The 8699-nt window shown below is 48.2% G+C and overlaps 1 long non-coding RNA gene across 1 annotated transcript; it reads right to left on the bottom strand.

Annotated features, from left to right (window-relative positions):
* Positions 1-871: 871 nt before the first annotated feature.
* Positions 872-8522, bottom strand: LOC135535780 (uncharacterized). The gene is made up of 3 exons (XR_010454880.1): positions 8455-8522; positions 7960-8092; positions 872-913 (listed from the first exon to the last, which is right to left on the bottom strand). It is a non-coding gene; the product is annotated as an uncharacterized LOC135535780 (long non-coding RNA).
* Between the last annotated feature and the right edge of the window lie 177 nt (positions 8523-8699).

Genomic DNA, 8699 nt, shown 5'->3' on the forward strand with positions numbered 1-8699 from the left:
CAGACTGTAGTCTAACACAGTGGTTCACCACCCCAGGGCCAACAGACTGTAGTCTAACACAGTGGTTCACCACCCCAGGGCCAACAGACTGTAGTCTAACACAGTGGTTCACCACCCCAGGGCCAACAGACTGTAGTCTAACACAGTGGTTCACCACCCCAGGGTCAACAGACTGTAGTCTAACACAGTGGTTCAGACCACCCCAGTGCCCAACAGACTGTAGTCTAACACAGTGGTTCAGACTGTAGTCTAACACAGTGGTTCAGTGGCCAACAGACTGTAGTCTAACACAGTGGTTCAGACTGTAGTCTAACACAGTGGTTCAGACTGTAGTCTAACGCAGTGGTTCAGACTGTAGTCTAACACAGTGGTTCAGACTGTAGTCTAACACAGTGGTTCAGACAGTGGTCAGACTGTCTCAACACAGTGGTTCAGACTGTAGTCTAACAGTGGTTCAGACTGTAGTCTAACACAGTGGTTCAGACTGTAGTCTAACACAGTGGTTCACCACCCCAGGGCCAGACTGTAGTCTAACACAGTGGTTCAGACAGCTTGTTATTAGACTATGATTAACCAGAGCTCAATTCAAACCCCCACCTGCCCAGCAGTGTGCACTAGTGTCATACTTCTTGGCATTACGCAACACACACACACACACACAAACACTTTGAACACTTACCTCAAAAGGCCATACACACACACACACACACTTTGAACATAACTCAAAGGGCTACACACACACACACACACAAACCCACTCCTTCCTCTTCGACGCACACACATTCCCCATCTCCCTCTTACCTCCGAAGAAACGCCACAATAACAGCGCCCACCATGGCTGAAGGCCGAGTTCAGCACAGCCAGAGGATGGGGGAGATGGAGAGACCTCCCACCTCCGTAAACTTCTCGATGTCTGGGAGGGCAGAAGGTCAAGGACAGGTAATAAACAACCAATCACACGCCACCACGCTGCAAGGTCCAGCTCTCCCCGACCAACCACAGAGGCAGGACACTGGACCTCTGTGGCTTCCATGATCTTTCGTCTGAAGGGCTACATATTTAAATTAGTGGGGATGATTGGCAGCATTCTGATCAACAAGGTTTTGGTTTGATATATTAGGATCCCCGACTAGCCCAGGCCAATGGGGGACAGCTAGTGTTACTGGGGTTTGATATATTAGGATCCCCATTAGCCCAGGCCAATGGGAACAGCTAGTGTTACTGGGGTTTGATTATATTAGGATCCCCATTAGCCCAGGCCAATGGGGACAGCTAGTGTTACTGGGGTTTTGATATATTAGGATCCCCATTAGCCTAGGCCAATGGGAACAGCTAGTGTTTACTGGGGTTTGATATATTAGGATCCAGGATTAGCCCAGGCCAATGGGGACAGCTAGTGTTACTGGGGTTTGATATATTAGGATCCAGGATTAGCCCAGGCCAATGGGGACAGCTAGTGTTACTGGGGTTTGTTTGAGCCCAGGCAATGGGGACAGCTAGTGTTACTCCCCATTAGCCCAGGCCAATGGGGACAGCTAGTGTTACTGGGGTTTGATATATTAGGATCCCCATTAGCCCCACTATAGGCCTAGCCTAGGCCAATGGGAACAGCTAGTGTTACTGGGGTTTGATATATTAGGATCCCCATTAGCCCAGGCCAATGGGACAGCTAGTGTTACTGGGGTTTGATATATTAGGATCCCCATTAGCCCAGGCCAATGGGGACAGCTAGTGTTACTGGGGTTTGATATATTAGGATCCCCATTAGCCCAGGCCAATGGGGACAGCTAGTGTTACTGGGGTTTGATATATTAGGATCCAGGATTAGCCCAGGCCAATGGGGACAGCTAGTGTTACTGGGGTTTGATATGTGGGATCCCCATTGGCCCAGGCCAATGAGACAGCTAGTGTTACTGGGGTTTGATATATTAGGATCAGGATTAGCCAGGCCAATGGGAACAACTAGTGTTACTGGGGTTTGATATATTGGATCCCGGGATTGGCCAGGCCAATGGGAACAGCTAGTGTTACTGGGGTTTGATATATTAGGATCCCCAGTAGCCCAGGCCAATGGGAGCAGCTAGTCATTACTAGGTTTGTTCTATTGGGATCCCATTGGCCCAGAGCCAATGGGAACAGCTAGTGTTACTATGGGTTTAGTATGTTGGATCCAGGATTGGCCCAGGCCAGTAAGACAGCTAGTGTTACTGGAGGTTTTGATATATTAGGATCCCCATTAGCCCAGGCCAATGGGAACAGCTAGTGTTACTGGGGTTTGATATATTGGGATCCCCATTAGCCCAGGCCAATGGGGACAGCTAGTGCTACTGGGGTTTGATATATTAGGATCCCCATTAGCCCAGGCCAATGGGGACAGCTAGTGTTACTGGGGTTTGATATATTAGGATCCCCATTAGCCCAGGCCAATGGGAACAGCTAGTGTTACTGGGGTTTGATATATTAGGATCCAGTAGGTCACATGTCAGTACTCACTACACAACCAGTAGGTCACATGTCAGTACCTACACACAACCAGTAGGACACATGTCAGTAGCTACACACAACCAGTAGGTCACATGTCAGTACCTACACACAACCAGTAGGTCACATGTCAGTACCTCACACAACCAGTAGGTCACATGTCAGTACCACACACAACCAGTAGGTCCATGTCAGTACCTACACAACCAGTAGGCCATGTCAGTACCCAACAACCAGTAGGTCACATGTCAGTACCTACACACAACCAGTAGGTCACATGTCAGTACCTACACACACAACCAGTAGGTCACATGTCAGTACTACACACAACCAGTAGGTCACATGTCAGTACCTACACAACCAGTAGGTCACATGTCAGTACCTACCACAACCAGTAGGACACATGTCAGTAACTACACACAACCAGTCGGTCACGTCAGTACCTACACAACCAGTAGGACACATGTCGGTACCCACACAACCAGTAGGTCACATGTCGAGTACCCACACACAACCAGTAGTTCACATGTCAGTACCCACACAACCAGTAGGCACATGTCAGTACCTACACAACCAGTAGGTCACATGTCAGTACCCACACAACCAGTAGGTCACATGTCAGTACCCACACAACCAGTAGGTCACATGTCAGTACCCACACAACCAGTAGGACACATGTCAGTACCCACACACAACCAGTAGGACACATGTCAGTACCTACACACAACCAGTAGGACACATGTCAGTACCTACACACAACCAGTAGGACACATGTCAGTACCACACACAACCAGTAGGTCACATGTCAGTACCCACACACAACCAGTAGGTCACATGTCAGTACCCACACAACCAGTAGGACACATGTCAGTACCTACACACAACCAGTAGGCCACATGTCAGTACCTACACACAACCAGTAGGACACATGTCAGTACCTACACACAACCAGTAGGTCACATGTCAGTACCTACACAACCAGTAGGTCACATGTCAGTACCTACACAACCAGTAGGACACATGTCAGTACCTACACAACCAGTAGGACACATGTCAGTACCTACACAACCAGTAGGACACATGTCAGTACCCACACAACCAGTAGGTCACATGTCAGTACCCACACAACCAGTAGGACACATGTCAGTACCTACACAACCAGTAGGACACATGTCAGTACCTACACAACCAGTAGGACACATGTCAGTACACACACAACCAGTAGGTCACAAGGGGGAGATGTGTTGTGGCGTGAGCTGTTGCTTCATTTGTTTTTAGAAACCAGGTTTGCTGATTATTGTGATATATAAGATGGGAGTTCCATGCACTCACAGCTCTGTACAATACTGTATGTTTCTTTGAATTTGTTCTGGACCTGGGGACTGTGAAAAGACCCCTGGTGGCATGTCTGTTGGGGTAAGTGTATGTGTCAGTGCCTTGTGTAACTTGACTATGCAAAAAATGTGGAATTTCCAAATAAAAACAGGAAGTGACAGTCAGTCTTTCCTCAACTCTCTGAGCCAAGACAGACTGGGCATGCATAGTATTAATATCAGCTCTCTGATTACAATGAAGAACAAGATGTGCCGCTGTGTTCTGGACCAGCTGACTATATGACTGGACAATAATCAGATCATATAAAACTAGAGACTACAGGACTTGACCACATATGACTGGACAATAATCAAGATAAATAAAACTAGAACTAGACTTGACTATATGACTGGACAATAATCAAGATAATATAAAACTAGAGACTACAGGACTTGACCATATGACTGGACAATAATCAAGATAATATAAAACTAGAGACTACAGGACTTGACAATAATCAGATAATATAAACTAGGAGACTACAGGACTTGCTTAGTGGAGAATCTCTTTAGTAGGGACAGACCTCTCACCATCTTTACAATGATTGAATGTATAGGTTTTTCACATGACAGTTTACATTCTAAGGTAACACCAAATAATTTAGTCTCCTCAACTTGTTCAACAGCCACGACAACTAGCAACTACAGCTCATGAAGTCACTGAAAACCTTAACGTATATGGTTATTCATCAGCATACGTGGACAAAATGCTTTGTTTAATACCAGTGGCAGGTCATTGGTAAAAATAGAAAAGAGCAGAGGGCCTAGAGAGCTGCCCTACGGTACACCACACTTCACATAGTCACACCCAACATTAGAGCGCTTCCATTAATAAGGAAACCCCTTTGAGTTATATTAGATAGATAGCTCTGAATCCATGATAAGGGCAGAGGTACACTTTTACTTTCCTAAACACATTTAGAGACCAAATGTCAATGACTGAACAAAGACAACTCTAAACTGGGCCTGGTCTCTCTAGGAGTTGCCTTCCCACAATGTCCCAATGTTCCAGCACACACGCCTGTACTTAGACCAATGCCAGTTTGGCAGAGAGAAAAGGGTGAAGTTGGCTGCCAGAAAATCCATCCAGAGCCCTGCTGTAAACAAACCCATACTTTCAACTAGTGTATTTTGCATTGAGTCGTTTACATAGTTTATATGACGTTAGCGTTACAAGCTTACAACCACCAGCTATCTGCCTCCACATTGTGTGTTCGCTTCTGTCATGTTTCCAGGGGATTATTTTTAAACTCTGTCTACCCAAACTCTTGATTTATTGGGAGAGTTGTCCGCCTGAAGACTACCCTCCCGGAATTGGCCAAAGAAATCCACCATGTACTGGAATTTCAGAAACTAAAACTAGACATGACTATCCTGTGGGTGAGTGAGAGGAAGGACAGTATGTTGTGGTACACAGACAAACGCTGTAGGACGGGACAACAGTGGAACACAGACCACCGCTGTAGGACGGGACAACAGTGGAACACAGACCACCGCTGTAGGACGGGACAACAGTGGTAACACAGACAAACGCTGTAGGACGGGACAACAGTGGAACACAGACCACCGCTGTAGGACAGGACAACAGTGGAACACAGACCACCGCTGTAGGATGGGACAACAGTGGAACACAGACCACTGCTGTAGGACAGGACAACAGTGGAACATAGACAAACGCTGTAGGATGTCACAACACTATATTTTTCTACACAGACAATATTTAACATGACAGTTCAGAGTATGGAACACCTTCTGAACTGTGGGTCAGTGATGTGGAGAGGATATGACCGCTCTGTGATGTGGGTCAGTGATGTGGAAGGATATGACCGCTTCTGTGATGTGGAAGGATATGACCGTTCTGTGATGTGGAAGGATATGACCGTTCTGTGATGTGGAAGGATATGACCGCTCTGTGATGCGGGTCAGTGATGTGGAAGGATATGACCGTTCGATGTGAGTGAGTGGAAGGATATGACCGTTCTGTGATGTGGGTCAGTGAGCGGAAGGATATGACCGTTCGTGATGTGGAAGGATATGACCGTCTGTGATGTAAGGATATGACCGTCGGTGATGTGGAAGGATATGACCGTTCTGTGATGTGGGATAGCAGTGGAAGGATATGACCGTTCTGTGATGTGGTCAATGAGTGGAAGGATATGACCGCTCTGTGATGGGTGAGTGGAGCTGAGCATGTGAAGGATATGACCGTTCTGTGATGTGGAAGGATATGACCGTTCTGTGATGTGGAAGGATCATGGCCGTTCTGTGATGTGGGTCAGTGGCGGAAGGATATGACCGTTCTGTGATGTGGGTCAGTGGCGGAAGGATATGACCGTTCTGTGATGTGGGTCAGTGAGTGGAAGGATATGACCGTTCTGTGATGTGGAAGGATATGACCGTTCTGTGATGTGGAAGGATATGACCGTTCGTGATGATGTGGAAGGATATGACCGTTCTGTGATGTGGGTCAGTGAGCGGAAGGATATGACCGTTCTGTGATGTGGAGTCAGTGTAGTGGAAGGACCGTTCTGTGATGTGGGTCAGTGGCGGAAGGATATGACGTTCTGTGATGTGGGTCAGTGGCGGAAGGATATGACCGTTCTGTGATGTGGGTCAGTGGCGGAAGGATATGACCGTTCTGTGATGTGGGTCAGTGGCGGAATGTGGCCGTTCTGTGATGTGGGAGGGCCATGGCCGTTCTGTGATGGTCAGTGAGCGGAAGGATATGACCGTTCTGTGATGTGGGTCAGTGAGCGGAAGGATATGACCGTTCTGTGATGTGAAGGATATGGCCGTTCTGTGATGTGGAAGGATATGACGTTCTGTGATGTGGGTCAGTGAGCGGAAGGATCATGACCGTTCTGTGATGTGGGTCAGTGAGCGGAAGGATATGACCGTTCTGTGATGTGGAAGGATATGACCGTTCTGTGATGTGGAAGGATATGACCGTTCTGTGATGTGGGTCAGTGATGTGGAAGGATATGACCGTTCTGTGATGTGGGTCAGTGAGCGGAAGGATATGACCGTTCTGTGATGTGGGTCAGTGAGCGGAAGGATATGACCGTTCTGTGATGTGGGTCAGTGGCGGAAGGATATGACCGTTCTGTGATGTGGGTCAGTGGCGGAGAGGTATGACCGTTCTGTGATGTGGGTCAGTGAGCGGAAGGATATGACCGTTCTGTGATGTGGGGAAGGATATGACCGTTCTGTGATGTGGGTCAGTGATGCGGAAGGATATGACCGTTCTGTGATGTGGGTCAGTGAGCGGAAGGATATGACCGTTCTGTGATGTGGAAGGATATGACAGTTCTGTGATGTGGGTCAGTGGCGGAAGGATATGACCGTTCTGTGATGTGGGTCAGTGAGCGGAAGGATATGACCCGTTCTGTGATGTGGGTCAGTGGCGGAAGGATATGGCCGTTCTGTGATGTGGGTCAGTGAGCGGAAGGATATGACCGTTCTGTGATGTGTGGAAGGATATGACCGTTCTGTGATGTGAAGGATATGACCGTTCTGTGATGCGGAAGGATATGACCGTTCTGTGATGTGGGTCAGTGAGCGGAAGGATATGACCGTTCTATGATGTGGGTCAGTGAGCGGAAGGATATGACCGTTCTGTGATGTGGGTCAGTGAGCGGAAGGATATGACCGTTCTGTGATGTGGAAGGATATGACTGTTCTGTGATGTGGAAGGATATGACCGTTCTGTGATGTGGGTCAGTGAGCGGAAGGATATGACCGTTCTGTGATGTGGGTCAGTGATGTGGAAGGATATGACCGTTCTGTGATGCGGGTCAGTGAGCGGAAGGATATGACCGTTCTGTGATGTGGGTCAGTGAGCGGAAGGATATGACCGTTCTGTGATGTGGGTCAGCGAGCGGAAGGATATGACCGTTCTGTGATGCGGGTCAGTGAGCGGAAGGATATGACCGTTCTGTGATGTGGGTCAGTGAGCGGAAGGATATGACCGTTCTGTGATGTGGAAGGATATGACCGTTCTGTGATGTGGGTCAGTGAGCAGAAGGATATGACCGTTCTGTGACTGTGGGTCAGTGAGCGGAAGGATATGACCGTTCTGTGATGTGGGTCAGCGGCGGAAGGATACTCTGTTTGACAACGTAGTACTTGACCCCAGCCAGGTTCTCCACGGCGATATCTATGCAGCAGGCTATGAGTCCAGTCAGGAAGCCAATCAGACCACAGATCACCCACCGACTGATCTCCAAACACTTGAACCCCTGAGGACGAGAGGGGAGAGAAATGGGAGGGGGGACATCAATCAATGTCTGTCTGTCTGTCTGTCTGTCTGTCTGTCTGTCTGTCTGTCTGTCTGTCTGCGTCTGTCTGCCTGTCTGTCTGTCTGCCTGTCTGTCTGCCTGTCCCTGTCTGTCTGTCTGTCTGCCTGTCTGTCTGCCTGTCCTGTCTGTCTGTCTGTCTGTCTGCCTGTCTGCCTGCCTGTCTGTCTGCACTGTCTGTCTGTCTGTCTGTCTGCCTGCCTGTCTGTCTGCCTGTCTGTCTGTCTGTCTGTCTGTCTGCCTGTCTGTGTCTGCCTGTCCTGCCTGCCTGCCTGTGTGTGTGTGTGTAGGGGTTCTCTACTTACTAAGAAGCTCATCCGTCTCTCCTCCTCCAGAAACAGCTGATTCTCACTGTTGTCATAGTCCAGACTCTGGAAACACACACACACTTTTACACCATCTATACTGCTCATAGAGACGTGGTGACCCTGGGAGGACTTTGGACTCTTGATAAAAGTACACCAACTAAAAAACAAACACATGTCATGTAAATATAGCGCTCATTGTTTTTGGAAATCATTTGTTATGACAGACTCGGGACAACAATAAA

Source organism: Oncorhynchus masou, unplaced genomic scaffold, assembly GCF_036934945.1.
Source record: "Oncorhynchus masou masou isolate Uvic2021 unplaced genomic scaffold, UVic_Omas_1.1 unplaced_scaffold_5149, whole genome shotgun sequence".
NCBI classification, from domain to species: domain Eukaryota; kingdom Metazoa; phylum Chordata; class Actinopteri; order Salmoniformes; family Salmonidae; genus Oncorhynchus; species Oncorhynchus masou.